Source organism: Schistocerca serialis, chromosome 9 (genome assembly GCF_023864345.2).
Source record: "Schistocerca serialis cubense isolate TAMUIC-IGC-003099 chromosome 9, iqSchSeri2.2, whole genome shotgun sequence".
Taxonomy (NCBI): domain Eukaryota; kingdom Metazoa; phylum Arthropoda; class Insecta; order Orthoptera; family Acrididae; genus Schistocerca; species Schistocerca serialis.
Window position 1 is genome coordinate 506904557 of NC_064646.1, and position 22666 is coordinate 506927222.

The window sequence follows — 22666 nt, forward strand, 5'->3', positions numbered from 1 at the left end:
GTTGTGGAACCTATTAAAGGTATCTCGCATTGAAGTCCGTGCCAAATTTCGCGCGTCTGTAAATTTTAGCCAGTCCTCCGGATTTCGCGTCCTTCTGAACTTCGCATGCTTTTTCCGTTGCCTCTGTAACAGCGTTCGGACCTGTTTTGTGTACCATGGGGGGTCAGTTCCATCACTTACCAATTTATGAGGTATGAATCTCTCAATTACTGTTTTTACTATATCTCTGAATTTGAGCCACATCTCGTCTACATTTGCATAGTCAGTTCGGAAGGAATGGAGATTGTCTCTTAGGAAGGCTTCTAGCGACACTTTATTCGCTTTTTTAAATAAAATTATTTTGCGTTTGTTTCTGGTGGATTTGGAAGAAACGGTATTGAGCCTAGCTACAACGACCTTGTGATCACTAATCCCTGTATCAGTCGTGATGCTCTCTATTAGCTCTGGATTGTTTGTGGCTAAGAGGTCAAGTGTGTTTTCGGAACCATTTTCAATTCGCGTGGGTTCGCGGACTAACTGCTCGAAATAATTTTCAGAGAAAGCATTTAGGACAATCTCGGAAGATGTTTTCTGCCTACTACCGGTTTGGAACAAGTATTTTTGCCAACATATCGAGGGAAGGTTGAAGTTCCCACCAACTATAACCGTATGAGGGGGGATTTATTTGTTACGAGACTCAAATTTTCTCTGAACTGTTCAGCAACTATACCTTATTTAAATTATTTTAAATTATTCAGGACAGCCAAAAGTCGTTCTTTCATTGGTCGGTTTCGCTCTTTAATTTAACAAAAACATCATCAGAAACTACGCAATTTCAAGTTTAAAGAACAGTAGTTGACTGTCAAATTAAAGAGTGAGACAAGTCAATAAAACCTACGGAGTGTGACTTGTGGCTGTCCTGGAAACTTAATTTCAACAGTCGATGTTTTCCCTGCAGGCAATGGCTGCAATCGCTAAAAGTATGTATTTATTTTGTTCTGTCCACCAGCGCCGTTCGTCCTTCGTGTTTTTCTGATGGTCAGCTTCTTGCAGAAAAATACGCCTAAATGCTGCCCATGTGACGACTGCTACGTTCTCTCCTTCCATCGTAATGCCGCCCGGTGAAACTATAGTTAAAGTACTGCTTTATAACGGTAGCAAAACGTGAGCAACGTATGCGTGTTATCAGAGCCGAAAACGATTGCATGTGGCTGAAACCCTTGGCCCCAAGTCGCAAGTTTGTTGTAAATGAGAAACCGAATGCATTGGCGACCAGCGTTCAAATGTTGAAATGTGTGTGAAATCTTATGGGACTTGACTGCTAAGGTGATCAGTCCCTAAGCTTACATGCTACTTAATCTAAATTATGCTAAGGACAAACACAGACACACACACCCATGTCCGAGGGAGGACTCGAACCTCCGCCGGGACCAGCCGCACAGTCCACGACTGCAGCGCACTAGACCGCTCGGTCGACCAACGTTCGGCCGAATCCAAGCTTGATTGGCTGGTTGGCTGTTGGACCAAACCGCGAGGTCATCGGTCCCATCGGATTGGGGAAGTATGAGGAAGGTAATCGGCCGCACCCTTTCAAAGGAACCTTTGGCTGACGCATTTTAAGGACGTCACGGTAAACCTAAGTCAGGATGGCCGGATGCGTGTTTGAACTGTCATCCTCCCGAGTGCGAATACAGTGCTACCCACTGCGCCACCTCGCTCCGTGAGTCGAGGCTCTGTCGTTCGTTGGCCTGGTATGTACGCTCCTTTAGCCGTATCTGAACAGCGTTTTTTCCCGCTCGCAGTGACAGAAACATTCTTTTACGGACATGCTGCACTGTGTGCAGGCGATGTGGGTTTGAGCACGCTTGTAGGAGTCGCTTGCACAAGGACGCTCGCGGTCGACCCAGAGCAGCAGGCCAGGCCGCCACCCGCCCCGCCCTCCCTCCCCCTTCCGCAGGCCCCCACCACCCTGCACGTGCTCTGCCGTCGCGTCGCCGGCAGCTAAAACGCAGTCTCTGAGCGCTGGCAGCACGCATCGGCATTCCGTCGCAGGTCACGGCGCCACGCAGCGCGCTACGGTACGCGACGCCTTCCAGCCACTGCCGCAGGTGAGTCACAACTTTTCCGTTTCTCCATTTTCAAAAGCTTGAGGCGCACACAAACAAGGAGCAGCGTTAAAATCCGTCACATAACAGAACCCAGAGCGTTGACCTCGATGGGGAGTGTTCATCAGAGACAAGGGTATAGGAGTGACCCAGGCAAGTGTGGCAGGACAGCCATTGTTTTCTATTTACGCAAACGATCTTGCGGACAGGACGGGCAACAGTCTGCGGCTGTTTGCTGAATCTTCTTTGGTTTATGGGATGGTGTCGCGTCGAGTGGCTGTCGGAAGACGCAAGGTGAACAACACAAGGAAAAGATAGATTGCTACACACCGTAAGGACGACACGCTGAGTTGCAAACGGGCACAACGAAAGGACACTTACACATTAGGTTTCGTCAAAAGCCTTCTCCAGAGAAGAAAACATACACACACTCATTCACACAAGCAAGCACACCTCACGCACACACAACCACCATCTCCGGCAGCTCGGACGAAAAGGGCGGGTAGAAGAGAATGAAACAAGCAAATAATCCTAGTGAATGTATGTCCAGAAACGAATGGTTTCCACGGTAGCATGTGTTACGACTGAGTTCTTGAACACCTTGTGACAGATCACATTTGATTTGTTCGACACGTTCGACAGTGCTACACGTATCCTCACATGGCGAGAAGTTGTAAGACGCAATGCACCCAGGAACCGTGTGGAACATGATCGTTTTGGTGGTATAGGTGTGGGGAGGCATAATGTTGCACTGACCTCTAAACCTCTGAACACGGCACACTCCGACCAACGTCATTGTTACCCTCTGTTCCTTCCCCTATGCGTCTTTTGAGGGGTGAATTCGGAACTCCTTTTTAGGATTCCGCACCTGAATCGGTAGAAACGGATCACCTCTGTCCGTCCGCCACTCTGGTAACACCCTTTCTACTCAGAATTGGGTAGAGGTATCAAGCGGCAGAGCTGTTCTCGGCGCTTCAGTCCGGAACCGCGCCACTGCTACGGTCTCAGGTTCGAATCCTGCCTCGGTCATAGATGTGTGTGATGTCCTTAGGTTAGTTAGGTTTAAGTAGTTCTAAGTTCTAGGGGACTGATGACCTCACATGTTAAGTCCCAGAGTGCTCAGAGTCATTTGAACCATTTTTTTTGAGGTATCAAGCTGACATTTATGTCACATGCTAAGGTCTAGGTCCCACGGCGGCGTGAAAAATTTAACCTCATAAGTCAACGCAATCGAAAGATAAAACCGTAGATGGCACATGTTCTGATACTCGCAAAATCAACCTGCGAAATCTATAAGCGAAATGTATGTAGTCAGGGGGCCTCTAAGTCTAGAGGTTGAGCGCTCGCCTAAAAACAGACAAGTCATGGCATCGAATCTCTCTCGGACAACGGATTTTTCATTCCCCCCTTTGAGTAGCGTTAAACTCTCAAGTACGATAGGTGTCGCCGGAAACAACACGCAGTTGAACTGTAGGTCCCTCTTCCGCGGCTGCAGAACTGCGGCAAGTTAGCGACACATAAATCGCCGGCGTGGTGTCCAGTAGAAAGACCTGCAAAACCTCGTGGAGCCACGTGAAATTATTATCGCCTGTGTACACAATTAAGTCGTCTTAAGCACATCTCCAGGTTTGATGGATGAGAAAGCGCGATCGCATCGAAGGGCGCAGGTGAAGAAGCCCTTGGAACCAGAGGTATATTCGGCGCGTGAATTGGCCTGCGCTTTCCCACGACATAAAGCACATCGAGCAAGTGTAGACTGCATTGGGCAGCAGTATTGCGGCACGTTCACGTGCGTCGAAATCCGTCGATCACTTCTCAACCGCGCCGGTGGAAGAACGGAACGCCCCACCGCTAGAACTCGTTACATACCTTGTGGCCCGCATGCGACCACACCACCTTGCAGATCGTCCGCTGCCGCCCGTGGCACTCACAGACCCTGTTACGAAGCATTCACCGCCTTTTGTGATGCCCAAGTGACCGTCATAAATTGCAGTGCCTTCAGAGTAATTATTGTCTCGAATAAAAGTGTTATTTCTCTCGGTCTCACTGCACATTTCTTTCAGTTACTTTTTATATTTCACTGTAGCAGTTCTTTCTACATATGACCCGAGTTTCGTCTAGCTATGTGACTTGGAAGCAACAAATTATGCGAGAGTTTCTTTCGTCCTTAAGTGTCTTATTTATGAAACGACTACTCGCTTTATTAAAGCAGTTGAGTTTCACGTAGAATGATTTTACACTTATTAAGTTGACAGCGTAAATGTCCAGGGCAGGGTCTCCCAAACTCTGTTCCGCAGAACACTGTCTCCGAGAAAAATTATCAGTAACGTGCGTCTCTTCTCTGACATTTTTACGACACTAATGACACACAAATCGTGATATCATTTTAAAAATCATGATTTCTGTGTCGTTAGTTAAGTATTAAAATTGAAGTAATCACTGAATAAAACAAGTTGTCTCATTTTTTTTTTAATTTTTTAACTCTCAAAATAAACAAAGTGCTTCATCAGAGTACCGGAATTCTCAAAGTGTTCCGTCAGAGGAAAGGTTTGCGAACCCCTGGTCAGTGATAAGCCTATTCCTCCAGCTACACTCAAGTTCACTGTCATTTCATGTCATCTCACTCTCCCTCACACAATTTATAGCAGGAGTTACACTAATCGGCAGTGCTGCTATTGAAAACGTTTCTGTAGACACACCGAGAACGCAAAACCAGTACATAAATACTTGCACTTAAACTGGAAGACCAAGGAACGAAAGATAAATTGATGACTAATAAATGAAAAACAAAGTGTATTAGCACATTGGAAAGATATACACATTCCATTTGGCGTCTTTAAAAAATGTAATGCATTCAGTAAAGTAACCTGCCCCTAAACAAATTACTGGCAGAAACTTCTGGGTAAATCGATCGTGTGTCGCACGGTCGAGGCGAGCGACCGATTGCAGGCGGTGTCGACCTTCGGAACTCGACACTCGGCGCTCAGCTGGTTTACACGCGAGCACGTGACACAGACGCACGACTCTTCGTCCTTTTTGACACGAAAGTCGCTCTCGTGAAACCGGTCGAAGGCGGCGATCTGGAACTCTGCCAGCTCTGCGTTTGAGTCACATCATTATCGATCTAAGCTTCCAGCAAACACTTTTATTGGTACAGCTAATCCTGTTCCATCAGAATGACAGACAGTAAGAGCAATAATAATCCTAGTGGAAAATTCGTGGTGAGGTTCGGTTTCATAATGCTTTCACGTTATTGCAGTGCCAGAATTGATATCTCCTGAAGATTACATCACTCTTAATTCCTTGCTACTGCATCTCTTTACAGTTCCGGTATTCATACTGAAATACGCATAATTTCCGCCAAAAATTACATGACTGTTCTTTATAGATGTTGTATTTTCCGCTATCTTTATTAAAAATCATATGCGCGTGTTAGAAAGAGATATTCATAAAATGTCTGTGCTCTTATGACAGCTACTACCTCAAATTCTGGCGGGGTACCAATGAGGAGGAAGAATTATAAATGTAATGACTTCCTGTGATAACAGTTCAATATGCGCAATGGTGTATCGATAATTTAATGTTAATTTCACGATGATTTCTTATTATACAGACAGTGCAGCACACCACCGACATACTGCTATGATTTTTATGCTTCTTATTCCTCTTCTTCTTCTGCTTCTTCTTCTTCTTCTTCTTCTTCTTCTTCTTCTTCTTGTTGTGCTTTTACTGCCTCGTCGGACCACTTCAACCATTTTCCGGTCGTCTTTTTCAATAGATTTTCTTTCCGAATTGCCGAGTATCTTTTCATTCGTTCTGATATTTTTTGTCATTTCTCATCTCTAAAGACCCTTTTTATTGTTTGTCTATTTTTGGTTCAAATCTTATTTTTATGTTTTTCAATTTCCTTAAACTTGCTGTTTGTTTTGCAAATCTTCCACGGTTAATTCTTGCTCCTTCACATTCTCTCTGGTTTTATTTATCCACTCTACTTGCTGGTTTTATTTATCCATTCAAGAAGAATGGATAAATCGTGTTCCAACATTCCTCTATAATTTTTCTTGTTAATCTAGTTTCTGATGTCTTCGTAATGCGAACAAAAAGAGATCTCATTTTTCTGTATAGTGTCTGTAATGGACACTGGTTCACCTTACACCACTTCATTTCGAACTATCCACCTTTGTCCTTTCTCCATCTTTCTGACATTTATGCATGTTCTAGCTAGTCTTCTCTCTACTTTTAGGATTTTGTCGGTTCTGTTTTTGTGGGTGACACTGAAAAGTTTCACTTCCACACGTCACCTCTGGTTAAATCACCATCTTGTAACGTTGTACTTTAGTTTTCATTGACAGACATTTTTTATTGTATGTACACCATGTTAATTTTTGAGCTTTTTGTTTTGTTAGTTCTTTCTTGCCATGCAGGTTTCTACTCCAAGTTGCATTTTATAATTTCTCATAGGTTTTAAAATTGCTTCACTATTTTTACTTTCCTGTTATTTACTGTCATGTGGTTGATTACTGATAGATCTGCTTCCATTCTCTCAGTCTTTTCGAATAATATCTGGAGTCCTATTTTTTATGCTACATTTTGTAGGCTAGTTATTTGATTTCTGGCTTCTTGAATGTTATTGGCTAGTAACGCTAAGTCATCAACGAGTCCCAAGCAGTTGACGTTTATTTGGCTTCTTGGTTCCAATTCTTAGGTTTTTAGAATTTTCCTTGTACCATTTCCTCATCTCGTACTCCAGAGCGAAGTTGAAAACTAATGACGATAAACCATCTCCCTGTCTTAGCTCTGTTTTAATCGTAAATGGCTCAGACATTTCAGATCTAAACTTTACTTTAGATTTTATGTTTGTTAGTGTTTTTGAAGGTTATATTTTTTATTACTTTGTGATGGAGCTTCTTCATCACTGAAGATACGTGGATGCAATCATAAGGTCTTTTTGAAGACTACGAAGGTTATGACTCCTTATTTTTGTCTTTTTTTGTAGTAATCCATTACCAATTTCAAGATGATTATCTGCTCTGGGCAGCTTGTCCAGGGTCTAAAATCCTCCTTGGTATTCTCGTAGTTGCACTTCAAGCTGATCTTTACGACGATTGTATAGAATTCTTGACATGACTTCATATGTGATATCCAAAATGTAAATTCCTCTATAGTTGACTGAGTTTGATTTGTCGCCTTTTAAGTGTTCTATACCTTTGTTCCATATTTTCACTATCCATTGGTGTAATGATGTCTTCACTGTTTCTGCTGCATATTTCCAGTGTTCCGAACGTTGATCTTCTCCACTTGCTTTGTAATTTTTGAGCTCTTTCAGAGCTTTTTAGACTTCATGGATTGCCGGTGGGTTTATATTTTCTGCTGGTGTTTTAATAGAGGTATCTATTTCCGCTGAAATTCATGTATTTTACTACTATTGTGGGCCATCTTATTCTTTTTATCTTTTAACATTAATGTTGGAGGATCATATCTTTGTAATTGTCTACTAAATATTTTGTAGTAATTCCCTAAGTGTGTTTTCTCGCTATTTGTTTCTATCATTAGAAGTATATCTTTTTGACAGAACGAAAACACCGTCAGGAATTGTGAAGCAACTACGGACAATATGGCCGCACAAATGAAGACTATCTTTTTGATGTTGGTGCTTAATCCTGCTTATTATTTTTGTGTTATGTTTCTTTGCTCTGTGAGTTCCGAGTGCGATTCTTCTGTTTTATAACTCTGATACCTTAACCAGGCTTGGTGTCGGTGTGCCACTGTTTTAGCACGCTCTTCGTTTCACCATTGGTGTTTGTTCTCTGGGTTTGTTGAGGCCATCTCTTCAGCTATTTCTGGGAACTATTTCCTCTAGACCATGTGCCGTTTTTATATTCCTTGTTTCTTGTTCGTATTCCTTGTTACTTGTGAATTTATGAGAGTCGTAGGTTCTCTTCTTTTTAGGGTGCGAGTTTTTCTTTGTCAATGGGGTGAACTCTGCTATTATTTTTGTAATGATCTGATCCAGTATCTGTCCCTTTCAGAACTTTCGCATTGTAGATTTCCATACGGTAATTTTTATCCATACAAACATGATCCAGTTGCCATTCCCCATTTTTACGATTATAGTTATTATTGCTTACATTCCTGAACGAGAAATCCTGATACGTTATGTAACACTAGGAAATAAAAATAACATGTCTCGAATCCAGTATGGGCTGACGTGTAGTCTGCCGCACTAAGATCGAGTCACATTCGATGGAACACAAGGGAAGTTGAAAACATTCCACAATGCACTATAGCGGTGCCATCCACACAGCCTATCGACGGAACGGTACGCGACTTCAGCCGTCGAGAAAGTTTTGTCGATTGCGTTGGAGAGGAACGGTATCGTCTTCCGGAAAGTTAAACTGCTCCCGCAGTGCTCACTCAAATTACACCAATCGATCTCGTGCTTTTGCACTTTCTTCGCGTTTATTTTATTACTAGCTGAGGACCCGACGTTTCTCGGATATGTATTTATTCCAGTTCTTTTAGTCTATCTCCTCCTTCCCCACTCTTTGACCTCCTCCAGTCTCTCCCTGTCCATTCCCCACTCTCTCTCTCAATCTCCTCCTCTTTCCTTTCTCTGTCCATCTCCTCCTGCACCTCTCTCTGCCTCTCTCTTCTTCCCTTTCTCTGTACATTTCCCCCTCCCACTCTCTCTGTCCATCTGCTCCTCCCTCATCTGCGCGTCCACCTCCTTCTCCCTCTCTGTATGTTCATCTCCCCTCCCACCTACTTCAGTAGGAGGTTGCTGCCTCTTACCCCAACAGTATTTCTTTCTACGTTTGGTTGCAATCGATCCATTGGTTTAGAGGGATTTTTTTCCCGCGGCTTTGCCCGCATACGCATATATTTAACTTATTTCACTCATATTGCTACACATATTTCACCTGTATTTCTAACGGATTTGGCCCTGCAGTTTCGTTTCCACGCTTTATGACGTCATACCTCCCGACGTAGTGTCATACAATGATATAATTTCGCAAGTATATCCAGTGGTATACGCTGACACTGTTTGCGAAATGTGTTGCAAATAGAGTTAGTAGTAAGTAAGTAATAAATTAAAGGGTCATGTATGGTGCGGCAGTTTTACTGCACGAACAGCGAAAAAGTAGTAAGCGATAACCTTTTCTCCTTTCATCATTTTGTGGGTGGTGAGAGAGAGAAAAAGCCTCGTAAAGGTTTGAAATTACGTGTAAAGCTTGTTGCAATTCAGTAAGCGCTCTCATTCTCAAACATTGAATAAAAAACAAAGTGCGGCTATTCGCTCCTCGTGAATTGCTCTCCCTTTCCACTCGCACCCGTTTGAGAGGTTGATGGTTCTTACTCACAGAGTAAATCTTTCCAGACGGTAAATGACCTGTTTACCAAATTTGGTTGAAATCGAGCCAGTGGTTTACGAGTAGATGTGAAACATACATAGTTCCAACATACATAGTTCCATAGATTTAGCTCCATTTTACATGACGACTGCGATATTTCTTCCAAGGGTGTTCTTCCACAAGAGAAGCCAGATATTTCAAAGTGAAAATGACTTAGGTTTTATAAAATCTAGACAAAGACTGCATTGTGCATAAATAATAACATCAATTTATGAAACATTTATTATTAAGTAACCTTTTCTTTAACAGTGAGAAAGTAATCTTTCTTGATGAAGAAAGTTGTCGTGATTTTATTTAGTGCCTGTGAAGAAAAAAACACAGTAGATGAGGCAGACAGGCTCCACCGACGAGGGAGTGCTGAAAAGTAGTGCCTCCGAATATTAAATTAAAGTTTTTGAATAAAACAAACGTTATTAACATTCTATATCTTTATTACTCATGTCTACATATTTATTTCTCAATCAAATCACCAAGGCGACGAACTCATTTCACCCAACGAGAGACCAGTCATAGCGTCATAGCGTTATTATAGAGTGTTTGTTAACGGAGCTACAATCTCATTTCTGCCTGCACTGCTTCATCACTATCGCAGTGAAGTCATTGAAGGTGTTCTTTAAGTTTTGGAAACAGAAGAATATCGGATGGGGCCGATTCGGGACAATGGACTCAAGACGTCGGACTGTTGCAAGCGTCGCAGCACTCGCGTGTGGTCTGACGTTGTCAAGTTGAAGGAGATGGTGCTCCACGTGTGGACCAACTGTTTGAATTCGTAACTCGATTACAGCTCGCTGTACGCTACACACCGCCATGTTGCACGCTGCAATTCTGAGCCATCGAGCGGCACACGACTGCAAATATGTAGATATGAAGAATAAAGATGTAGAATGCTAATAATGTTGGTTTTATTTAAAAAGCCTTAAGTGTTTTCACATAAAAAATTTGCAGGCATGACTTTTCAGTACGCTCTCTTATTCCTTTCTAAATATAGTTGGATGAGCTTCTATGTAATGAATGCTGATGTTTTAAAATCTTTGTACGATACTTTTCCAGTTACTTCACTTCTCCGCAGCTTACCATTGAAACACTGTCAAGATTAACCATTTTGAGGTTTGCTATGGATACCAATAAACCTTATCGATGCAAGTTGCTTAATGCTGATAGTATATTTCGACTTTTTTGCAGCACACACCATATCTCATAACAATCACTTACACCATAAATTTGTTTTCAGTTAGTTCTGCCGTGAGCAAGCACAGTTTTTCCCTCACTTACACCCAGATGTGTCGCACGGCAGTTACAGCGTCATCAGCGCTTTTCTTTTTTTAAAAAGAAATATTTAAGCGGAATGAAAATAAATACTCCATTATTACTGAATGGTTTTTGTACAAGTTTTGGTAGCCAAACGAAGAGTGGAAATTGGGCAACTGAGATATTAAATGGATCAGCGTGAGGACTAATTTTAGCAAATAATATTTAATTGCTTGAAACTAATCAGGATAATTACGAAAATATTAATTGGTGATTTGAGAGAAAATTGAAATATTTAACGATCAGTTGCTGCTCTCAAAAGCCTAGCTATTTTGCACCTAAAAGTTACATTGGCGTATATTGGTGACATAAAGGCTTCCTTCGATTCAAATACTAAATTTGGGACGTTTCGAGAGCAGGAGACACTAAGAACACGAATGAGGAGTCGAAATGTTTATCTAATCAAGGCAGAGCTACTTTGCATACAGCCAAATAAGAGTTACATTTAACTGTCAAAATGGTTTGTTGGTACCAAGTACTAAATTCAGGACACTAAGAAAAGAAAAGACCATAGGGAAAGAAATGAAATGTCAAGATCAGGCTTTCTGAAAAAACCCCTGAAAATTAAAAAAAAAAGTTGAAAACCATGGGTCAAATATTTTGTGTAGACTAGAGAAATACACTCCTGGAAATTGAAATAAGAACACCGTGAATTCATTGTCCCAGGAAGGGGAAACTTTATTTACACATTCCTGGGGTCAGATACATCACATGATCACACTGACAGAACCACAGGCACGTAGACACAGGCAACAGAGCATGCACAATGTCGGCACTAGTACAGTGTATATCCACCTTTCGCAGCAATGCAGGCTGCTATTCTCCCATGGAGACGATCGTAGAGATGCTGGATGTAGTCCTGTGGAACGGCTTGCCATGCCATTTCCACCTGGCGCCTCAGTTGGACCAGCGTTCGTGCTGGACGTGCAGACCGCGTGAGACGACGCTTCATCCAGTCCCAAACATGCTCAATGGGGGACAGATCCGGAGATCTTGCTGGCCAGGGTAGTTGACTTACACCTTCTAGAGCACGTTGGGTGGCACGGGATACTTGCGGACGTGCATTGTCCTGTTGGAACAGCAAGTTCCCTTGCCGGTCTAGGAATGGTAGAACGATGGGTTCGATGACGGTTTGGATGTACCGTGCACTATTCAGTGTCCCCTCGACGATCACCAGTGGTGTACGGCCAGTGTAGGAGATCGCTCCCCACACCATGATGCCGGGTGTTGGCCCTGTGTGCCTCGGTCGTATGCAGTCCTGATTGTGGCGCTCACCTGCACGGCGCCAAACACGCATACGACCATCATTGGCACCAAGGCAGAAGCGACTCTCATCGCTGAAGACGTCACGTCTCCATTCGTCCCTCCATTCACGCCTGTCGCGACACCACTGGAGGCGGGCTGCACGATGTTGGGGCGTGAGCGGAAGACGGCCTAACGGTGTGCGGGACCGTAGCCCAGCTTCATGGAGACGGTTGCGAATGGTCCTCGCCGATACCCCAGGAGCAACAGTGTCCCCAATTTGCTGGGAAGTGGCGGTGCGGTCCCCTACGGCACTGCGTAGGATCCTACGGTCTTGGCGTGCATCCGTGCGTCGCTGCGGTCCGGTCCCAGGTCGACGGGCACGTGCACCTTCCGCCGACCACTGGCGACAACATCGATGTACTGTGGAGACCTCACGCCCCACGTGTTGAGCAATTCGGCGGTACGTCCACCCGGCCTCCCGCATGCCCACTATACACCCTCGCTCAAAGTCCGTCAACTGCACATGCGGTTCACGTCCACGCTGTCGCGGCATGCTACCAGTGTTAAAGACTGCGATGGAGCTCCGTATGCCACGGCAAACTGGCTGACACTGACGGCGGCGGTGCACAAATGCTGCGCAGCTAGCGCCATTCGACGGCCAACACCGCGGTTCCTGGTGTGTCCGCTGTGCCGTGCGTGTGATCATTGCTTGTACAGCCCTCTCGCAGTGTCCGGAGCAAGTATGGTTGGTCTGACACACCGGTGTCAATGTGTTCTTTTTTCCATTTCCAGGAGTGTATTTCACGTGCATTTGAGTGATGCTCGAAATTTTATACAGGAACTTAGGTGCCTCAAAAGTTCCTCTAATCTTTTTTATTCCTTACTTTTAGACAAATCATTTCAGACAGCATTTGATGGATATTTTTCAAAAACGTTTGTTAACACGTGTTGTGGCTTTTGTGGCTCAGCATGTGTTAACACGAAAACAAGTAAATGTACCACTGAGGATGCTGCAACTTCAGCTTAACGTGTCTGGCGTAAAAGAAGGGAAAGAAATGTTTGTTCAAGGCGGAACGTATCCAAAAACAAACTTATTTGTAAGTAAACACTGACACAAGTGAGCTTCAGCGTCAAGGTGACTATCACTTTCAGCGTTTGCTATTGGGCTAAGCCATGTGTTGTCGTTCGGTCGAGTGTGAATTCAGCGCCGTTAGACGGCGAGGCCGGCTTCCAGCTCTGTGAACTGTGTGTCGTCGGTTGCGCCAGCGTCGCTGCCCGATGCCTAACGCCGTCCTGTGGTACACAACAGGCTGGTCAAACTTTGAACGTCGATTTGCTTCTGAAACGCGAGAGCAGCATTCTTTGTATGTGAGTATGCGCTACATTCGTGCAGAAATCGAGCACGCTATCTGCCAGTCACGTATTTTAGTTTTCCGGTCCCCGAAGTATTTTCACGAGGCGAGTGTACATCTTCAGCGGGGTTATGTAGTATTCGCATTTGACGTGACATACAGTTCCTTTATTCCATTAATCGTAAAAGGATTAAATAAAGGTCTTGCCGACGACGGCGTCATCAGGGACGGAACACAAGGGGCGGAAGTACATCGGCTGCCTCCTTCCCAATGGAACCATCCCGGCTTTGAGCTGTACATACTAACTAAAAAGAATCACAACAGCAAGAAAGTGTTGTGCAACATAAACGAAACTTGTTAGGCATGTTTATACATCTGAAAGATGATGTCTATCCAAATTTTCCGCCAGTTGCATAAGAGTGGTTATAGTACCAACAATTTGCGGGTGCAATTCACGTTCGCTTTAAATACACGGTGTAACGGTCCTGGACGATAGTTATCTTTGAGATTGGGCGTGGTCAGTTGATGTTAGTCAAGAATGCCTTTAAGGCAACAAAGGCGCCATTTCCAACACCTCACTGAGTTTAAACGAGGTCGTGTAATAAGGCTACAAAAGCTGGTTGTTGCATCTGCGATACTGCAGAAAGCTGTGGCAGGAATGTAGTCAGTGTACTAGATGGCTGGCAGCGGTGGTCACAGGAAGGTACGGTCGCAAGGAGACCGGGCTCCAGGTCACATGGCGGCACTGAGGGAGGGGAAGACCATCGCGTTCAGCGTCCTACTGCATCTGCAGCAGCAAACTGAGCAGCAGTTGGCACCACAGTGACACAGCGAACTGTTACAAATGGGTTACTTCGAGGACAGCTCCGAGCCAGACGCCCTGTAGCGTGCATTCTACTGGCTCCAAGCCACCGCCATACGCGACTTCAGTGGTGTTAAGCGAGGCTCATTGGAGGCAGAGTGGAAGTATGATGTGTTTTCTGATGGAAGCTGGTTCTGCCTCGGCGCCAGTGATGGCCGCGTGTTGGCTAGGGGGATGCCACTGGAGGACCTGCAACCATCCTGCCTGCGTGCTAGACACACTGGACCTACACCTAGAGTTATGGTCTGTGGTGCGATTTCGTATGACAGCAGGAGCACTCTCGTGGTTATCGCACGCATTCTGCCTGTAAAATTGTACGTCAGTGTGGTGATTCGACCTGTTGTGCCGTCATTAATGAAAAACATTTTAGGGAGTGTTTCCAACACGATAACGCTCGCCCACATAGCGATGTTGTAGCCCGACACGCTGTACACAGTGTGCTGACATGTTGCCTTGGTCGGCTCGACCACCAGACCCGCCTCCATCATCGGACGAAAACTCCAGCGCCATCCACAGGACATTAACTGTCCCTGTGTTGACCGACCAATTGCAACGAGTATGGAACTTCGTCCCAGAAACTGACATCGGGAACATGTACAACCAAATACATGCTCTTTTCCACGCTTGCATTCAATATTCTGGTGGTTACAGCGGTTATTAATGTACCACCTTCACATTTGCAATGACTTATCTCACGCATATACAGGGTGGTCCATTGATCGTGATCGGGCCAAATATCTCACGAAATAAGTGTCAAACGAAAAAACTACAAAGAACGAAACTTGTCTAGCTTGAAGGGGGAAACCAGATGGCGCTATGGTTGGCCCGCTAGATGGCGCTGCCATAGGTCAAACGGATATCAACTGCTTTTTAAAAAATAGGAATGTTTTAGGAATATGAATGTTTTAGTTGGACCACTTCTTTTTATTAACCTGTTAGGTAGACAAATGTATTCCCGAAATTTCATTACCCTACATTATTTTTTGGCGTTTCAGTTTTTTTTGTGGCACTGTATGTTTACAGGAACCAAAATCGGGTGGCCTGAAAATGTCTCCTCCATTGGCGGGGCCAACTCGTATTTCGTTTTTTGCCTTTTATCGTAGTCTATACTCGTTGTTAGGGTACTACTGGAAAGGTCCATGTTAATAAAAATGGCAGAGAGTGGTTTTAATGTTAAGTGATATATTTTGGGCCCCTTTAGTTTTAAGTGTTTCAACCGTACGCATCTCAAGCTATTTTCGCAGGAGCGCTAATAGTCTCGCTGTTGCACACACGCATGCGCGTACCTCGCTATGCAGTTCCGTGCACGGTATAAACAGCGAACCTGAGAGTGAAAGAAATGTGCACGCATCTCATGTCGAATGCACTTGTTTTTCTCACAAATGTGCCGGCCAAATAAAGAAACCTACAAGAAGCGTTTCCGCCTATTTTAAGACCCAATTTAGTTATGCGTAAAGTAAGATCCTCAAAAGGAAACAGCGGATGTAGTGCCGGATAAACACTTGAGCCATTCGTATCGGCACTGTAGTGGGTGCTACCAATCCTAGATTTATTTCTGGAGGAGGTCGAACGGATACTATTAGTAAACGAAACACATTATATCACTTAAACACAGGTTGAGCAATATAAGAATAGTTAACCTGGGAACAGTCCATGTCAACAGGAATGTCATCATGTTTTCATTGCTGTCACTGAACACTACAGAGCCGTTATCACTTGATATCTCAATGGACAACTGACTATAAACTCTTATATACAGTATAGATGTCAGGTCGCAGTGGGGTTTGACTGAAAACGATGCTGTCATCGTAGGCTGTGACTGTAGAGAGGGCAGAGCAGAGCCACGCTCTGACGTAAGTAGTCTTCCGGCAGCGGCGGCGTATGGAGCCTCTCTCATTCGCTGCTACGTCAGGCAGCGACTGTCCTTACCGGTGGCTCCGTCGTGAGGTACCAACTCTCTGACATGGGGCCTCGTTCTTAGGACGACACCACAGTGAATAACAGCTGTCGTGTATACTATGTGCGATATTTCGCGACTACATTCGTAACAGACATGAGGAGAAACGCCCATTTTCACACCTGTGCATATTTTTAAAGTCTCTTCCGGTTCGTCTCGTCAGAGCAAATGGGACTTTTGCGATAAATCTGTACTGTGTTCCATCAGATGTTAAATACCAGGTGGTTAAAATTAAAGTGCAACTACTCGTGGAGGTCCAGTGTGGGCTGTAGTCATCGTATGGCAGCGAAAATTGATAGATATGCTGCCGGTGCGACATTGACGCTGTCATTTGACAAGCCATTAACGTGAGTGGACAGTACGGCCATCAGTAAGAAAGACTATGCTATGTTAGTGGAATTGTTTTTAGGAGTACGTGAATGGCAGCAATTACAGAGCTGCATTGTAAGAGCGTAGCCGATTGAAAGGTCTGAGGAGATGCCTGTTGTTACTATATTTTTTAAAGAAGATGATAATGAAATTCAAAAATACGGGTGAGCTCTGTGGCACCTGGAAGAGGAAGGCGTCGTATCCCGGTGGAAGTTATGGACGAGGTTTCTGTTGCTGTAACTGACCACACAGCACGTGCCCCGGGTAGAGCTAGCGCTCGTGAAGTGTCGCGAGAATTGTCCACCCCGTGGTGAACAGTATGGGAAGTGTTGCGGTCTATTTTACTCCGGTACCCGTACAAGATACAGACGATGCAGCATCAGCTGAATCCTCATGATCCGCAGCAAAGTTCTATATTTGCTCTTCCGTTTCTGGCAAGGATCGAAGTTGACGACGTGTAATTCGGTAATGTTCTGTTGAATGACGAGGCGCATTCTACACTGGATGGTGCTGTCTATACATGGAACTGAAAAATTTGGGGTGCTGCTTAACCGCGTGTTGTGTATGAACAACCATTGCACTCACCGTATGTGATTCAGTGGTGTGGTGTGGATTCACTTTTATTCTCGGTCCGTTATTCTTGGAAGAGAGTAAATTTTTACTAGTAAAGTGAAATAATGATGGCAGTGTTCCACACACAGTTTTTACAGTATGTGTGTGGATCACCTCCATGAAGGCAAACTGAGTACCCCATTACCTCCACATTATCCCCTACTTTAATGTTTTCTGTAACTCGTAACCATAACTTCGTCATGAAGCTCAATCAGGCACGTGCATTAGTTTTTGACTTGATTGTAGACCATTTCAGGTCAAATATACTAATCTTGAATAATGACCATCTATTTTATATGGCCCGTATTGCCAGATGCTACAGATTAGATATAGACTTGTTCGTAAGTTCAATCATGATCATTTGTGTGCTAAGTCAATGCAATGTAACCATAGCTAAGCAAGTGCTTCACATTTACGTCTCAAAATTTTTTAGACCTAGTCATAATAATGACGATGTTGGCTTTATATTATCCATCCCACTCCTAAGTTCTTTTTAGGTGATTAAACTTTGTGCTTGAGCACAAAATTTTCCTAGACAGGACATACGTTGTAAGCACGTGATGTCTTCCTCATATCATGACCAACGAATACTTCATATATGTTAAGTCAGTCGATCTAAGTACGTTCTGCACAGGTTAACATATACGCCCTTTTCCTCAGCTGTACCTTCATTTCACTTTACTAGTAAATTCAAGGTTAGGAGTTACGTTCGCGTCTTGTCCCAACAAGTAACTATCACACAGTTTATGCGCAGGGGCAAGGTATTGCGTCCGCCTAGGCGGGCCTCTTGACGCTATGGTCAGTTCCAGTACAGCACTGGTGGCTGCCGCATCGCGGTCGCGAAGTGGGGCCGAGGCAGTTCCAGATACGTTTTTACCAGTCTGACGATAATTTATGGATTTGTAGTTTTACCTTGACGATGTCCACTATAGACAAACGGTAGTTACTTTTATTCTGAAGAAGTGTGATGTTCAAAATTCGTTTTTCCACCTACCAATAAGTTTTCCTTACAAAATCTGACCATTCTAGCACCTCTTTCGTTTCTGTTACACAATCTAAACTTTCCAACCACATCTCCGTCTTTCCTTTCGCCAACCACCGCGTTCCAATCTCCCATTACTGTGATGCACGCCTTTTTCTTCTCTCTCTCCACCAGTGATTCAACTCAGCTGTAGCATTCTTCAATCCCATTGTCGCTGTGTTGGCTCGTTGGTATGCAGACCTGTATCAGAACTACATCTTTCTTGTGACCTTTCAACCTCAGCATTATCAATCTGTTATTTATGTATTCCACCTTCATTATCATGGTTTTTACCTTCTTCTTTACCGTGATAAGTCCGCAGCTCGTGGTCTCGCGATAGCGTACTCGCTTCCCGAGCACGAGGTCCCGGGTTCGATTCCCGGCGGGGTCACGGATTTTCACCTGCCTCGAGCTGACTGGGTGTTGTTGTGTCGTCTTCATCATTCATCCCTATTACGGTGGGAGGAAGGCAATGGCAAACCACCTCCACTAGGACCTTGCCTAGTATGGCGGTGCTGGTCTCCCGCATCGTTCCCCTACGCTCTGTCAAGGAGTATGGGACATCATCATCATCATTACCATGATAGCTACTCCATTCATTCCGTTTTTTTCCTCGCTTGAATAAAATAGTTTATGGTCATCACTCTGTAACACACCATTGCCTCCCCATTGCACCTCGCACATTCCGAGAATATCTGTATTGTTATGCTCCGTCTCTTTTTTCGCATTTTCCAATTTGCCAGATTGTAAGAGGGTGCGAACGCTCCATGTACCAATCCTTAGCTTTTCCTCTTTCCTTTTCTTTATCTTTACACTTTCCATTAGCCTCGAAGTACTCCCCTCCCGGAGATCTGATTGAGGGGATGTTTTACCTCCAGAATCATTATTTTAATATAGAGAGCCATGCCAAGTGTGCCTTGGGAATAATAATGTGGTAGCTTCCGGTTGTTTTCCACATGCGATACCAGCCGCCCACCCTGGGTCAGACGCTGTTTGCAGTCGCTCACTCTGAGTCAGACACTGCAGCTGCCTGTTGGTGCGCGGGAGTATACGGGCAGTTAATTCAGAAGTTAATCATTTTCGCCAAGACGACGTTTCCCACTGTAATTAGAGTTGTAAAACTACCATAGGCCACGGTCGGCTGTGAGCCGTAGGCGTAGACCACAGCAGTTCTCCTAGCAGCCTTCCGGTTAAGATTGTAACACCTACGTGTTAGGTGTGTTGCGTGCCTATCAAACGTTACGTTTCCATCGCTTTGTTTGTACATTCTATCAGTAACCTATTAGATTCCCCTAGAAGCCGGAAGTGATGAACCATCTAGAAACTGAGTGAGGATAGTAAAAAGGGCCGTATATCTACATAGTCATCCTGCTGCCTGTTAATTAAAAATAAACAGTATTTATAGCAAAATTGAAACTGTAAGTGTTTAATTCAGTTTTTATTAGAAAATTGTTGATCTGTAGCGTGAAACAGAGGGACGTTGTAGTAAAAATTTAAAAACAATAGCAAAACGAAGCACAGTTTTCTCAATATAAAGTTAAATTAAAAAAGAAACGCAAAACAAAAATATATCAAAGATCGCTTCAATATGCCGTCGAGCTTATATAAAACTTGTTTCTGTAATTCAAATTTATCATACTATCCGGAGAAACAAAACTGGCGTTCTACGGATGGGAACGTGGAATGTCGGATACCTTAATAGGGCAGATAGGTTAGAACATTTAACAATGGAAATGGATAGGTGAAAGTTAGATGTCGAGAATTAGTGACGTTAAGTGGTAGGAGGAACAAGACTTTTGGTCTGGTGAATACAGTTATAAATACAAAGTCAGATAACGGCAATGCATGAGTAGGATTAAAAATAAATAAAAAAATAGGAACGCAGATAAGCTACTACGAACAGCATAGTGAAGGCATTATTGTAGCCAAGATAGACACGAAGACCTCGCCTACCACACTACTACAAGTTTATATGTCAACTAGCTCCGCAGATGATGAAGGGATTGAAGAAATGTATGATGCGATAAAATAAATTATTCAGACAATTAAGGAAGACGAAAATTTAATAGTCATGAGGAACTGGAATTCGATTGCAGGAAAGGGAAGAGAAGAAAAACTAGTTGCTGAATATGGACAGAGGGCAAGGAATAAAGGAGGAAGCTGCCTGGTAGAATTTTGGACAGACGATAACAATCATAGCTAACATTTGATTTAAGAATCATGAAAGAAGGTTGTATACGTGGAAGAGGCCTGGAGACACTGGAAGGTTTCATATAGATTATATAATGGTGAGACAGAGATTTAGGAACCAGGTTTTAAATTGTAAGACATTTCAAGAGGCAGATGAGGACTCTGACCACAATTTATTGGTTATGAATTGTAGATTAAAACTGAAGAAACTGCAGAAAGGTAGGAATTTAAGGCGATGGCACTTGGATAAACAGAAAGAACCAGAGGTTGTAGAGAAATTCAGAGAGTGCATTGGGGAACTTTTGACAAGAATGGGGGAAAGAAATACAGTAGAAGAAGAATGGGTGGCTTTGTGAGATGAAATAGTGAAGGCAGCAGAGGATAAGGTAGGTAAAAAGACGAGGGCTGGTAGGAATCCTTGGGTAACAGAATAGATATTGAATTTAATTGCTGAAACGAGAAAATATAAAAACGCAGTAAATTAAGCAGGAGAAAAGGAATACAAATGACTCAATAATGTGATCGAAAGGAACTGCAAAATGACTAAGCAGGGATGGCTAGAGGACAGATGTAAGGATTAGAAGCATATATCAATAGGGGTAAGATAGATACGGCCTACAGGAAAACTATAGAGACCTTTGGAGAAAAGAGAAGCACTTGCATGAATATCAAGAGCTCAGACGGAAAACCAGTCCTAAGCAAAGAAGAAAGATGGAAGGAGTATATAGAGGGCCTATACAAGGGCGCGATGTACTTGAGGGCAATATTATGGAAATGTAAGAGGACGTAGACGAAGATGAAATGGGAGATATGATACTGCGTGATGAATTTGACAGATCATTGAAAGACCGAAGTCGAAACAAGGCCCTGCGAGTAAATAGTATTCCTTTAGGTAGCCTTGGGAGAGCCAGAGACAAGCGAAATACCTTCAGACTTCATGAAAAATATAATAATTCCAAAGAATGCAGGTGTTGATGGTTGTGAAAATTACCGAACTGTCAGTTTAAAAAGTCATGATTGCAAAATACTAACACGAATTCTTTACACGCTGGTAGAAGCCGACCTCGGGGAAGATCAGTTTGGATTGCGCAGAAAAATGTTGGAATACGCGAGGCAGTACTGATCCTACGACTTGTCATCGAAGATAGGTTAAGGAAAGGCAAACCTACATTTATGGCATTTGTAGACGTAGAGAAAGCTTTTGACGATGTTCACTGGAATACTCTCTTCAAATTCTGAAGGTGGCAGGTGTAAAATACAGGAAGCGAAAGGCAATTTACAGTTTGTACAGAAACCAGGTGGCAGTTATAAGAGTCGAGGAGCATGTAAGGGAAGCAGCGGTTGAGGAGGGAGTGAGACAGGGTTGTAGTCTATCCCAGATGTTACTCAATTGAGCAAGCAGTAAAGGAAACAAAAGAATAATTTGGAGTAGGAATTAAAATCTATGGGAAGAAATAAAAATTGAGGTTTGCCGACGACATTGTAATTCTGTCAGGGAGAGCAAAGGACCTGGAAGAGCAGCTGAACGGAATGGACAGTGTCTTCAAAGGAGGATATGAAATGAACACCAACAAAAGCAAAACGAGCATAATGGAATGTAGTCGAATTAAATAGGGTGGTACTGAGGGAATTAGATTAGGAAATGAGGCACGTAAAGTACTAAATGAATTTTGCTATTTGGGGAGCAAAATAACAGATTATGCTCGAAATAGAGATGATAAAAATGTAGACTGGCAATGGCAAGGAAAGCGTTTCTGAAGAAGAGAAATTTGTGGACATCTAGTACAGATTTAAGTGTTAGGAAGCCTTTCCTGAAAGTGTTTGTATGGAGTGTAGGTATGTATGGAAGTGAAACATGGACGATAAGCAGTGTAGACAAGAAGAGAGTAGAAGCTTTTGAAATATGGTGCTACAGAAGAATGCTGAAGATTGTATGGTAGATCACGTAACTAATTAGGAGGTACTGAATAGAATTGGGGAGAAGAGCAATTTGTGGCACAACTTGACTAAAAGATGGAATCGATTGGTATTATACGTTATGAGGCATCAAGGAATCAGTTATTTAGTATTGGAGAGAAGCGTAGAGGGTAAAAATCGTAGAGGGAGACCAAGAGATGAATACACTAAGCAAATTCAGAAGGACGTAGGTTGCAGTTGTTATTCAGAGATGAAGAGGCTTGCACAGGATAGAGTGGCATGGAGAGCTGCATCAGGCCAGTCTCTGGGCCGAAGACCACAACAATATTAGGAAACT

General features: G+C 43.5%; 1 protein-coding gene across 1 annotated transcript in view; it reads left to right on the forward strand.

Annotated features, from left to right (window-relative positions):
• Positions 1-1969: 1969 nt before the first annotated feature.
• LOC126418914 (putative fatty acyl-CoA reductase CG8306) overlaps positions 1970-22666 on the forward strand; it is a 175041-nt gene continuing 154344 nt past the window's right edge. Inside the window, exon 1 of the mRNA XM_050085938.1 lies at positions 1970-2087. The gene's annotated coding sequence lies outside the window, so the exon portion shown is untranslated. The remainder of the gene's footprint in view (positions 2088-22666) is intronic.